General features: G+C 37.0%; 1 long non-coding RNA gene across 1 annotated transcript; it reads right to left on the minus strand.

Moving 5' to 3' along the window:
* Window positions 1–8,561: 8,561 nt before the first annotated feature.
* LOC104112625 (uncharacterized) lies at window positions 8,562–9,148 on the minus strand. Its single transcript, XR_001972563.3, has 2 exons — window positions 8,954–9,148; window positions 8,562–8,829 (listed from the first exon to the last, which is right to left on the minus strand). It is a non-coding gene; the product is annotated as an uncharacterized lncRNA (long non-coding RNA).
* Between the last annotated feature and the right edge of the window lie 5,867 nt (window positions 9,149–15,015).

Consider the following 15,015-nt stretch of genomic DNA (forward strand, 5'->3'; position numbering starts at 1 on the left):
TATTCATCCGTGCTATTCATTGCAAAAAACTCAGTTAACATTGTTTTTCTAATCATTGGATTGTTTAAGATTCTATTCACACTTTCAGTACTTCTAAAAGAAATAAATTATTGCCCTTCTAAATGTAACTGAAGATGATAGACACTTGGATTCATTTCACTAATAGGAAAACCAAATAAACGCCATGCCGCTTCTAGAGGTGTCACCCATCTAGAAGATCAATATTTTTTTATTTCATCTATTTCTTCATTACCATGTACAGAAAAAACTATTTTATCATGTCCTTTGCAAATACATTTATAAATATAATTCACAACTTTAATATCCGAACAAACCTCAACATTTATATGACAATCAAACTTACAAAGCAAGTAAGGGTTTTATGGGATGACCCATGAATTATCCAAATATTGTTCCCTTACGTGTACAAGGTTTCCTGTATTTCGTCTCTTATAAACTGGATATGAATTTTTTCCTTTAGATGTCTGCTCAACAAAATCTTTCGGATAGTTGAATTTATAGAGGCCTTTTATTTCCATACATGAATTTGTAGGATTAAAATCACCACATGGTCCATGCATGATATGTTGAAGCGCATCATATGTTGAAGAACACGTGAATCAAGATGCTTTTCGGTATATCAGAACAAACAAACTTATCGTAAGATTCAGGTGTTAATAATTTATATTCATCTTTAACTATGATAAGAAAATGAGAATGTGGAAGACCACGTTTTTGAAATTCATTAGTATACATAAAAGCAACAACTTTCCCAAAGATTTTTCTTTTCAAAATATCGTTTTTCATTTCTTTACTTTTGCTCTGAATACTCGTGATATTAAATCAGGTTTATTTTGAGTTTCGTCAGTTGATAACAAGTGTTGTCTTATTTCTGGCCAAGATGGATTACATGTCATAGTTATAAAAAGATCAGGTTTTCCAAAATATTGCACTAATGTGATAGCATCCATATTGTCATGACCCAAAATTCCACCACAGGCGTCGTGATGGTACCTAGTCTCTAAGACTAGGTAAGCCGATTACTTACAATGATTAAGCCAGTTTTAACAATGCTAATTTAAAACATAGTTTAATATGAATACCGAAACAAAAGAGTAATAAGCCTACACGACAATAATCATAACAACCTCCCAAGACTAGGTAATACAGAGTCACGAACTCTAGCTGAATACATGGAAAGATTTCAAATATCGAAATACAATACTGTTCAAATAACAAGCTGACAGTACAATGAAAAGAAAGGACTCCAAGAGACTGTGACGACCAAAGCACTTCTACCTTGAATCCTCGTGATCAATAAGCTAACTCTGCCTGAGTCAGATATCTTCAATACCTGGATCCGCACAAAAATATACAGAAGTGTAGTACGAGTACACCACAGTTGGTACCCAGTAAGTATCAAGACTAACCTCGGTGGAGTAGTGACGAGATATAAGTCAAGACACCTACTAATCAAAATAACTTGTGCAGAATAGAAGTATAAAGCTAATAATGAAAGCAGGAATCAGTAAATGACAACAAAAATCAACCGATGATATAACAAGTAAAGTAATATGAACACCGTGAAAGTACCATAGAGACCAAATAAGGGAAAACAAATAACAACCAATTAAATCAAGCTGTTCTAGCACAAGTTTCGCAACGAATTTACTCCGAGATACCTCATCTCATAGTCACAAGTCACGAATCTCAACCCACTAATCATATGCTCATAACACCTTGTGCCCGCATTTCTAATCACAACCGTACGAATAAATCACATTCCAATATCTGAATTCGCCCGGCATGATCACAGGCTCACAATCACAATCCGTTAGGCGTGGTCTAAGGCTCACAATAATAATCCCCCGGCATGGTCATAGGCTCAATATCACAATCCGTCCGGCATGGTCACAGGCTCAATATCACAATCCGCCCGGCATGGTCACAGGCTCAATTTCAACATGAAAGCAAATAATACAATAATACATGGGCATGATGAATAAATATTAAGTTTCGTACTCCTAAACTAGTGTAAGTGGCATGTTATGGTGTATGCTTATGCGCGTGTACTATTACAACCCAAATCAACAAGTAATATCAAAGACATCGAGAAGCTCATTGAAAGAAACACAACAAGTTAAGTAAGGTGTATGACATACGCAAGGAGAATCACACTATCACACAAATATCATCAACATAATGTCCCCATGATATAGCACATCATCCCTGACATTGCCACCCTTATCTCTCCGATAGCCACCCGTATCACTCTGCCCTGACAATATTATTAGCCACACGTATCATTCTGATAGCCACTCGTATCACTCTGATACCCACCCTTATCACTCTGCCCGGACAATAACACAATAGCCACCCGTATCACTCCGCACAATCAACAACAGCGAGATGCCACCCTTATGCTCCGCATAACAACAGTGAGATGCCACCCTTATTCTCCGCATAACAATAACCAATCCTCAAAAAAAATTAACATATGCTACATTACAACAACACAACATATCAACTCGTACCACAAGTGCCCATAGGCCACAACCTTTCCAATAGAACCAACAATATCAGTATTTCCACAACAAGTAGCCCAAGGCTCAAACACAATATGTATAGAATCTCAATAACAACAAAATGAACGGGAAAGTAACTCAACTATGAACAACCCCCCTTTAAATACAACTTTAATTAAAATAGATTAATGACTTCCAATAACTTCGACTTCAATTAATTTCTTAAGGATAAACTCGATAAAGAAGGTATTTCTATGAAATGGCAAACTTCGGATTCTAGTGTATGAAATAGGCTAACAACGAAAGAGATGACACAAACTAGCACTACGGCTAAATGCATAAGAATAACTCGGCAACAAAAGGATATCATGTAACAACAATTTCAACTAAGAGTAACTCAACAATAAAAGAAGTCACGTAATGATAAAAGAGGTAACAACTTCAAATAAAGCATATAAGAGTAAAGTTGACAAGTAAAGGATGTGGCATGTAACGACAACTTCAAATAAAGCATGTGATAGTAAACATGACGAATAAAAGATATAACATGTGCTAACAATTTCAACTAAATACATGAAAGAAGCCTAAGAGTCTAAACCGGTCATTTTCCACATATAAGACCGAGTACGCACTCATCACCTCGCGTACACGGTTTTCACATAATACAAATAGCATAAATGACTCAAATCCTAAAGGGTAGTTCCTCCACACAAAGTTACGCAAGATAATTAGTTCAAAGAAGCCAAATCTATACTCTAAATGACCTTCTCGTGTGAAACAAACCTCTGAACGGCTCAAATTTGGCCAAAATAACTCAATATTATAAATAAAAATCATAGAAAATAATTCTGGATAATAAAACTTTGATCTTTAATGAAAACTAAAAAGTCAACCCTAGGCTCGCACCTCGAAACCCAACAAAATTTACAAAATCTGAATATCCAATCCGATACGAGTCCAACCATACCAAAATTATCCAATTCCGTCATCAAATTGGCCTTCAAATCCTCATTTTACATTTTAGAAAAGTTTTATGAAAATCCCCAATTTTCTCCAACGCAAATCACTAATTTAATGATGAAAACAAAGATGGAATCACGAAATATAATCAAATCCAGGTGAAGAACACTTGCTCCAATCCAAAGCATGAAAATCCCCTCCAAAATCGTCCAAAATCGAGTTCTCTAACCCAAAAAGTAATAAAATATCAAAAGCCCTCGAAATAGAGTACTTTGTATTCTGCCCAGTGAATTATACATCGCGATCGCGGAGAACAAAGCCTTCATCTTCCAAATCGTGCTTCGCGAATGCGTAAGTATAGTCGCGAACGCGACCCTCAACCCCAACAAATATAGCGAACGCGGGCTCAACCTCACGCACGCGGAGAGCAAATTCCTGATGATCCCTTCCAATTCCTTATACGCGATCGCAAATTCCGCAACGCGAACGCGAACATAAAAATCCTCAAAGCCTCGCGAATGCATCACCTCTTCGCGACCGCGAAGAACAAAAATGCCTGCTTCCACAAAACACTACGCGAACGCGGTTGCTTCATCGCGATCGCGATGAACAACACCAGATAACAACAATCAGCAGTCCAAAAATAGAAGGAAATGGCCTGTAGCCCATACGGAACACACCCGAGGCCCACGGAACCCCGTCCAATCATACCAACCAGTTCCATAACATAACGCGGACCTGCTCGAGGCCTCAAATCACATCAAACAACATCAAAATGACGAATCACACCTCAAATCGTACTTAATGAACTTATGAACTTTCAACTTCTACAACTCGCGCCGAATCATATCAAATCAATCCGGAATGACCTCAAATTTTGCATGCAAGTCCCAAATGACACATTAGATATATACAAATTCCCGGAATCACAATCCGACGTTGTTATCAAAAAATTCAACTCCTAGTCAAACCTCTCAACCTTCCAAACATTCAACTTTCCAACTTTCGCCAAAATGCATCAAATCAATCCGCGGACCTCTAAATCTAAATCCGGGTATACGCCTAAGTCCAAAATCACCATACGAAGCTATTGGAATCATCAAAATACCATTCCGGAGTCGTCTACACAAAATTCAAACTCCAGTCAACTCTTATCACTTAAACTTCAAAAATAAGAATTATTCTTCTAAATCAATCCCGAATCATCCGAAAACCGAACCCGTCCATGCACGCAAGTCATAATACACAATATGAAGCTACTAGAGACCTTAAGCCACCGAATGAGACACTAATTCTCAAAATGACCTGTCAGGTCGTTACATTCTCCCCCTCTTAAACAAACATTCGTCCTCGAACGTGCCACGAACCGCTCTGAAGTCATGAAGTCACTGAATGGACTCACCATACATATACTCGCAGTTGATCCCACGTCAACCTAATCCACATAAGCCCAACACACCGTCTCAATTGAAGATTATTCCTTCCACCCACACCGATAAGCCTTAGAACTAAATTTCTCACTATCCGATCATTTCCCAAAGACCCGATTCCCACATAAACACACTGTATCAACCTCAACCAGCTGCAACGGTTCATGCATACACCCACAAGGTATAACTACATGACGTAACACATCACACATATGCCCATAACAACAACTCTGACCACGATAGCTGCCCATAACCAAATCTCACACCGGTAAATAATCTCATAACAGCTAGAACCATGTTCCAAACCTTCACAACATTGACAATGATGCAAGAAACATGAATATCCCATAACCATTCACTCGAATCGAAAAGTCACACCCAACGCCTCCTGGGCACATACCCCGCAAGCTAAACCCAATAAACACAACGCTGGTATGTCTGAATATGAAAGAAATACATGAGAGAACTATGAAACAAGCTCGACATGCACAACTCCCTATCAGTACCATACTACGAATCCATTTCACAAGGGAGAATCAAAACATATGAACTAATCACAAGGGTCTCATCTTAATATAACTCCACAACGGCACGTAGCCCGGTTCAAACATATCAAACCACACGAGAACGCGAGGATCCCATCCTCAGCTCTGAATCACGAGTAGAATAAACATCACACCAACTGAAACCTTCCACTAACTCAATTCTGCGAAACAAAATCACAACACGTAATAGACTTCCCATAGCGGTAGAGCACCTAAATCACAAATCGTAACCAATTCATCCAAAAATCACATCAAAACTTACCGTAATGAGTATCAGAAAGTTCATCCTAGTTTCATGACACTCAGTGGTAAAAAAAAAAGCAAAACGATAGACACGGGATTCCACTATAGAATCTCCCAACAGGGGTAAACACATAAGCAGCGTACAAGAATCATGAAACTCACCCATATGAGTACCGAAACAAAAGCGTAATAAGCCTACGCAACAATAATCATAACAACCTCCCAAGACTAGGTAGTACAGAGTCACAAACTCTAGCTGAATACATGAAAAGATCTCAAAGATCGAAATACAATACTGTTCAAATAACAAGTTGACAGTACAATGAAAGGAAAGGACTCCAAGGGACTGCAACGACTAAACAGCTCTACCTTGAATCCTCCCAATCAATAAGCTAACTCTGCCCGAGTCCGGTATCTCCAATACCTGGCTCTGTACAAAAATGTACAGAAGTGTAGTATGAGTACACCACGGTCAGTACCCAACAAGTATCAAGACTAACCTCGGTGGAGTAGTGATGAGGTACAAGTCAAGACATATACTAGTCAAAATAACTTATGCAATATAGAAGTATAAAGCTAATAATGAAAGCATGAATCAGTAAATGGCAACAAAAGTCAACAGATGATATAAAATGTAAAGTAATACGAGCACCGTGAAAGTACCATTGAGACCAAATAAGGGAAAACAAATATCAACCAATTAAATCAAGCCGTTCTAGCACAACTTTCGCAATGAATTTACTCCGATATACGTCATCTCATAGTCACAAGTCACGAATCTCAACCCACCAATAATATGCTCCCGACACATTGTGCCCATATTTCTAATCACAACCGCACGGACAACTCACGTGCCAATATCTGAATTCGCCCGGCATGATCACAGGCTCACAATCACAATCCGCCCGGTGTGGTCACATGTTTACTATCACAATCCGCTCGGCATGGTAACAAGCTCAATATCACAATCCGCCCGGCATGGTCACATGCTCAATATCACAATCCGCCCGGCATGGTCACATGATCAATTTCAACATAAAAGCAGATAATACAAGAATACATGGCACGATCAATAAATGTTAAGTTTCGTACTCCTGAACTAGTGTAAGTGGCATGTTGCGATGTATGCTTGTGCGTGTGTACTGTTACATCCCAAATCAAAAGTAATATCAAAGACATCGAGCAGCTCATTGGAAGAAACACAATAAGTCACGTAAGGTATATGACATACGCAAGGAGTATCACACTCGCACAAATATCATCAACCTAATGCCCCCAGGCCATCACACATCATCCCTGACATTGCCACCCTTATCTCTCCAATAGCCACCTGCATCACTTCGCCCTGACAATATCATTAGCTACCCGTATCACTCCGCGTAATAGCCACCCTTATCACTCCGCATAATAGCCACCCATATCACTTCGCATAATAGCCACCCGTATCACTCCGCATAATAGTCACCCTTATCGTTCTGCTCGTACAATAACACAATAGTCACTCGTATCATTCCGCACAATCAACAACAGTGAGACGCCACCCTTATGCTCCGCATAACAATAAAAGAAGTCACATAATGATAAAAGAGTTAACAACTTCAGATAAAGCATATAAGTGTAAACTTGAAAAGTAAAGGATGTGACATGTAACGACAACTTCAAATAAAGCATGTGATAGTTAACATGAAGAATAAAAGATATAACACGTGCTAACAATTCCAAATAAATACATGAAAGAAGCCTAAGAGTCTAAACTGGTCAATTTTCTCATATAAGCCCGAGTACGCACTTGTCACTTCGCGTACACGGCTTTCACATAACACAAATAACATAAACAATTCAAATCCTAAGGGGTAGTTCCCCCACAAAAAGTTAGTCAAGATACTTACCTCAAAGAAGCCAAATCAATACTCTAAATGACCTTCTCGTGTGAAACAAACCTCCGAACGGTTCAAATATAGCCACAATAACTTAATATCATAAACAAAAATCATAGAAAATAATTCAGGATAATAAAGCTTCGATCTTTAATTAAAACAAAAAAGTCAACTCAAAAAGTCAACCCCGAGCCTGCACCTCGAAACCCGACACAATTCACAAAATCGGCATTATATGTAGAAACAATATCAGCAAGATGTTGGTATAGAAACAATATCAGCAGGTTATCTTGAACCCGTATTCCAGCTACCTCTGTTGTAGTTGGTAAATTATATGTACGTTGATCTAAACATGGATCACATTTAATCACAATATAAGAATCAAATAGTTTCGGAACATTTGCCAGGGATTCAGAAAGATTGAATATGGATTAACTGAGAGAACATTCATAAGTCTTTTGACTATTGATTCGTTGATATTCACTGAACAGGTCATTCTGTAAGCAAGTTTATTTTCGTTATCATAGAAGTATAACTACAGATTCTTTGCTTTTTTATCAGAAAGAAGTAAATCAGGTATGAAATGATACATTTGCCCTTGAACTCAAAATGTATATATACCATGATATCTCCTTGCTAAATCTTTATCATTGGTTACACAAAGTAAGGTAAACGCAAACATATTATTATATGTTCTAATGTAGATACGAAAATGTCTAGATTCTTCGGTATTTCCTGAATATAAATATGATAATTCATGGGGGAGCTGATACGAAATTAACTCCACTGACCCACTGCCACAACAAAATCCAGGTGGTTCATACTGAAACCTTTTTGCATTGCAAAATTTATAGTTTGGAACGACTTTTAAACGTGCATAATCTAAGTTATTTTTATTATTTTTCGTATAGACTATTTTGTCCAATCTATAACACGTATGTTATTAGTATTGGTAAAATAAAGACTGGCCAAAAATTCAAATAATGAGTAATGTTAGTTGAACGACTAAGACTAACCTTTGTTGGTAACAACTTCAATGGAGCCATTTTGTTGTCCCTTAGATGTACCGGATATTGATCCTGGTGTATCAATTTATTTAATTTAGATGTACGCCTATGGCATGACGAAGTAACAAAGTTAAAGGTAGAGGTTGTAGCCTTACCTCTTTCAAACACACAAAATGAGTGATCGGCGTCTTTTCCTTTATCAAAAACTGCTGATAAAGTAGGAGTTTCATGGCTCGTGCCTACTGCATAAAATATGAAACACATTTCATAGTAAGTGAATATTTATATTATAAGAATTGGTAAAATAAAGGCTGAGATAAATTCTACTAATGCATAATGTTACTTTAACACAAAAGTAATACTAACCTTTGTTTGAAAAAACTTCAGGAGAGACATCTTGTTGACTCTTACATGTTCCAGATATTGATCATGATACAAAAATTGTTATAATTTAGATGTACGCCTAAGTTATGACATGGTAAGAAAAGATAGAACTGGAGGTTGTAGTTTTACCTCTTTCAAATACATAGAATGGATGAGAGATACTTTTTTCTTTATTAAAAGAACTTGATAAAGTACTAACTTCATAGCTGCCACTTACTGCATTGAATATGAAATACATACAACAATAAGTTAGTATTCAAGTAAACTAACAGAAATAGAGAAAACCCAATATGTCATTCCAACTTTTGACATTAGCAGAAGAAGACTCTCTTATAGTAAGTGCACTTTGTTTTGACAACATTGTGTCACATTGAGGCTTTATCCTTTCAGATGGGCACTCAACAACTGATTTTATGGAACCATTGCAATTTTGTAGCTCCATTTTTTGGTGCGTCATTGTAATACGTTGGTATTTTTCCATACGTATCACGTCGCCTCGATTTCTTTTCACAGTTTGTGTCTTCTGTACATGTACATGTTTTCCTTTGGTTGGAAGACATTTCTGCACAAACTTATTACTGTGAGATATCTGCCTCTCAAATAGTTCAAATAATCTGACCAAAAAGTGCCTCAGTAGACTTTAAGCAGCACAATTTATTGTTTATTCTACTGACAATACATAGGCAGTTGAATGCAATACAAGGCCGCAACAAATTTATTCCATTGTAAATATGTTAGGTTCTAAATTTACCATTCTTGTCATGTAAGAATTAACTAATGCCTACTCCTAGGAAAACTATCTTCCAATTTGAAAAATTAGAACTTCAGACTTTTCTAACTTAAAAACTATGGAGAAACAATATTCTTTTACTGTCCGACCCCTATGTACCATGAATAGTTATAGAAAAGTTTCTTAAATTCAAACTTCGCTAATTCCCGAACCCAAAAAGGTCAACTTATTCATTAAAAAGAACATTAATTAAAATAGCAAAGGTTGGTACGTCGGGAAACAAGACAACACCAGTAATGTTTTGTTGATTATGAATAAATATATGCTTGATTTTGGTATATTAGTTTCATTCTTCGTCAGATGCGTCCAGAGCAGGGCTAAAATTAAAAAATTGAATCCAAAATTATAAAACTTTGAAGTGACAACATATATGAAATTAATAGGTATCCTTAGAAGGAATCTAGCGGAAGCTAGTGGTAGTTTAAAGGAGCAAAAACTATGGACAAATCTAAAATATATGATTTTGAGAAGTTTGCCCCATATATATATATATATATATATATATATATATATATATATATATATATATATATGCAAATTGAAGTGCTATTACTCTTTCCCCTAGCAAGCTCATATGCAGTTCATATATCTATCTGTAAATCAATTATCTATGTGGACACTTACCCTTCTCTTAAAGTTGCTAAATTGCTCTATGCAAACAACTCCGGCACTATGAAAACAAATATGCATAACAAATTATTACAACTCTCTTTGCTGGTTCGATCATTTTGATGCGCCAGTATGGTGATCTCATGGCTATCTGAAGAGGATGGTTAATATACAATCTCAGCTTCAGATTCCATCGCATTAAGACCGAATCTCTGCTCCCTTTCTCCCTTTGTGAATGAAGTATGGATGTTATAACTTAACTAAATTTAGATGCTTCTTGTTATTTCACTTGCTTCCTCATTCGTGGTCCAATATCTAATATAGTACCCAAAGACAGAGAACCTGGAGACGGCAAACTTTTTTTGCACTTTTTCTAAGACTCTAACCTAGAAGAATCAGAAGAAGGGACAAAGTGGAAGTATGTGATATAATTTAGTCTCTGCGAAATGTGAACAAAAACCATTGATACTCAAGAGAAATACAGATAGAGATGAATCACAAATACTTAAAAAATAGAGAAGACAGAAATATGCATAAGAAATTTAACAGAAATTGTAATTCATTGAAGAATTTTCTCAAACACCTAGAGAACAAAAGCCATTTATATTCCTCAAGAGAAATATAAATAAAGATGAATCAAAGAGATGGTAGAAGGGTTACCCACCAGAAAATACGATTGGCGGAAGAAAACACACTGAAGTGCAAACTTGACAACAAGAGGAAAGATAGAGAGCAGAAATTCTGGGCTTTTCTTAGTTGGAGATGGCGTTACTTCTCACGGTTCCGAGGTGCAGGCCCGAATTTGACTTTTTGGTTGACTTTGAGCAATTGATTAAAGATTCAACCTTTATTACTTTGGGTTAGTTTCCTTTGGCATTATTTGATATTTTGAGTTGCTTTTGGCTAGTTTCGAGCCGTTTGGAGGTTGATTTGCCCGGAATGACATTTCTAGAGTGTTGTTTGGCTTGCTCGGTATTTGATTTGACTTGTTCGAGGTAAGTAATATTTATAAACTTGGGATTGAGGGTCATTATCCCTGGGAACCATGTTATTTGTAATATGTTGAGGTGACACACATGCTAGGTGACGGGTGTATGGGCGTGCACCGTGGTAATCATGGTTCAAGTTAACTTATAGGCTAGTACCAGACTTGTTCTGCTATCATATCCTATTATATCCATATTATCCCTACTTGTTTGATTATTTGAGTTGTGATTCATGTAAGAAATCATCTTTAAGCTAAGTACTTAGTCGATTGAGACCTAATGAGGCTATTTCTGTTGTTTTAAGTCATCTGTTTTAACTGTAATTATACACTCTGTCATGGTTCTTCATTTGCATATCATATCTCAGTCTTTGTTCATCGTTCATTGTTACATCACATGTTATCATTGATTTTTTATATGTGGAGTTGTTGGGCTGAGTGGTATGAGATTGTGAGTCTTTTGAGACTTGAGAGGTTGATGACTGAGGTGGGCCTTAGAGCCGTGTTAAGAGTCTTGTTGTGGATCGGGCTGCATGCCGCCGTAGGCCATACTGGCTTTATTATTATTGTTATTATTATTATTGTGGATCGGACTGTACGTCGCAGCAGGCCTTATTGGCTTTATTTTTATTGTAGATTGGGTTGCACGCCGTAGACCTTTAATTAGCGCTTGGGAATGATTTGTGTCACGACCCATTCCAAAGGGCCGCAACGGGCACGCGGTGCCTTACTCAACCATGTACCAATACAACGTATCTTTCTTATCATACTATCATGCGTAAATGGGCCAGAAAGCCGTCATGAGATAACGAGAATAAAATATAAGGGAATACTCTACATAGGATGACCTAACATGATATACAAAATTATACATGTGACATACATGCCTATAAGGATGACATGATCATTTGTACACTCAAAACATAGGCCGACAAGGCCATATAAGTATCCATATACATGACATCTGTCTACAAGCCTCTAAGAGTAAATAAACGTTATAAAGGTCGGGACAAGGCCCTGTCATAACCATAAACATATGTACATAAATATACTAACTCGAAAGGCAACTCCGAGACAAGTGGAGTGCAACAACACTTACTGCTGAACTGGTAGCCTACTAGGAGAATTGCAACCTATCTATCCGAACCTGCAACACGACATGCAGTGTTCACAAATAAAAGAGACGTCAGTACGAATAAAGTATTGAGTATTTAAAACAGGAAAGCATAAATAATAATAGTAATGTAAAGAGAGATAGAGAAGATACAACCTATAACATCTGAATGCCTCTGAGGGTGATTGACATGAAATGAATGATACATATACATATATATACATATATATAGTTTAAAAAGCATACGCCTCTGTGGGCATCATCATCATCATATCGTACCTGGCCTCGAAGAGGACTCGGTAAAAACGTACTCGACCATCATAATGCTAGGTAGAATCGTACCCGACCATGTGGAGCTCAGTAAAACCCAACTGATCAGTGGTTGCAAAATCGATGTCGTACCCGGCCTACTATAGCGCGGCTCGGTAGAGTAAAATAGGTATATATATATATATATATATATATATATATATAAAATGCATGCTGGACTCATGGGAATCACACTTCGAATCTTTCGGAGACGTTAGGTCAGTAACCTCCGTATACTTTATTAGGGATAACTCTTCATCATGAATCTTATAAGAATTAGGAAATACCATCAACATTGATAACATAAGAATAAGAGAAGAAACATCAACATCAATCGTTCTATAAGAAGGGAAACAATGTAAGTACTGCTAGCTTCTAAGAGTAGAGTATCTTTGGAAGCTCATTCGTTACATTATGTACAATCGGAGTCGTGCAAAAGAAGGAAAGGGATATCCTCACATACCTTGTATATACTGTCCAACCTTAAGCTATGCAAATGCCATGACTCCTTAGTCTACAATTAGAGAAATAATACTATAATTATCGCTTAAGCATCGTAACTATTATATATTAACCACAACCGATTTTACGATAAAACGGGAAGAACTTCCCCTATATATATGGCTTCCCACAGGTTACAATAATCACCAAAAATCCCAAACAACATTAATAATTATCATATTAAGCCTCCTAAACAGTTCACCATTCAACAACATTACTAGCAAGCCTTTCGATAGATATCTCACAAGTTCTAGCTTCAATGACTTAGCCATAACTTGGATAAGCTTAAATACATGTAGAATAAGAGGTTCCTTACCTTTAAAAATATCGAACAACTCTAATTTGATATTACTTCACCACAAAGTATCCTTCCAATACAACCACAAGAACAAGGAAGCGAAACTAGCAAGCACTTCGGGTTTCTCGGTACTAGAATCACTTTGGAGGACTTAAAATCACCTAGGGTTGATATGAAAAGATTGGGAGATTATTTTGCAGAACTTAAACCTATTAAAATAACCCACCACACGAGCTGGAACCACACCAAAATCAACAACCACAAGAAGAACAAGAAACTCACTAGCGCCATAGGATTCCCGATACTTGATTTGTGTTGTTTGTCCTTTGTTTGGGTCTTGGATCATGATAGAACATTGAGAGAAGGTTTTTAGGTGTCTAGGGTTAGAAGAGAGCAAATATGAATGAGTAAAAACGGTAAGTAGGCGTCACACATATATCTCAAGATATGTTAACTGCCTAAGTGGGTCCCATAGGGAGCTGCTTGCGCAGTCTCATAAAAATGCAAATATTTCTCCACTCTGATGTTATATCGACAAACGGTTTAATGCGTTGGAAACTAGACTTGTAGATATTCAATTTGGTAGGTGGATCACCCCGTAATTCAAAGTACATTGGGAGAAAAGCCTAGTGACATTGAACCTAAATTTCAGTAAAATTTATGAACGTAACTTGTGATGACTTTCGTCGACTTTTGTTTCACAACTCGCTCGACTTCAAAACTTAACATACGAGTATCATAAGACTAAAATACCTCATAACATTACCTTTTTATCATCTTAAGTACCCTAGTATCACCCCACAAGTATGGGTTATAACATTCCCAACTTGCCGACTTTCGACGAAACTTATTTTCTTCGATTCGATTAGCTTCTTAACCTTCCAACCCTCACGGTACTTCCTTAAAACTTGTTTTAACCCATCATTATCTTTGTAAAGGTCCTTCATCTCTCCGGCTCATATTGATTCACTTAAGATGAATTCTAACATGAAAGTACGGTGTGTAACATCCTTCTCCCCTTTGGAACATTCGTCCTTGAATGTAAATGTGTCTTAGAGGAGAAACTAGCTCTTACAGATTTTACGGAAATTTTGATAGTCTCCTCTGCAAACAAGGTTATCCCATACCTTGTGTCCAAATAATTCTACTCCTGAAATATTGTAACACTTTCAATTCTGAATATCATTTAATCATAGAATGAGTATTAATCGAAATTACATAACATGGGCTAAGAAAACACATGATCAAGCTACACTTGTTAAGAATATTCTATCTAAAACAGCCGAGGGTACTTAGAATTCATTTATTCTTCAACTTCCCACATTTTTCCTTCGACGTTCTTATTCCTCCATGATGTCTTTACAGAATTCAATTTCTTGGTTTCCAACTTGCGGACCTGCCGATCTAAAATAGCAACTCGAGCCTCTTCGCAAGACAG

The sequence above is a fragment of the Nicotiana tomentosiformis genome, chromosome 10, assembly GCF_000390325.3.
Source record: "Nicotiana tomentosiformis chromosome 10, ASM39032v3, whole genome shotgun sequence".
Taxonomy (NCBI): Eukaryota; Viridiplantae; Streptophyta; class Magnoliopsida; order Solanales; family Solanaceae; genus Nicotiana; species Nicotiana tomentosiformis.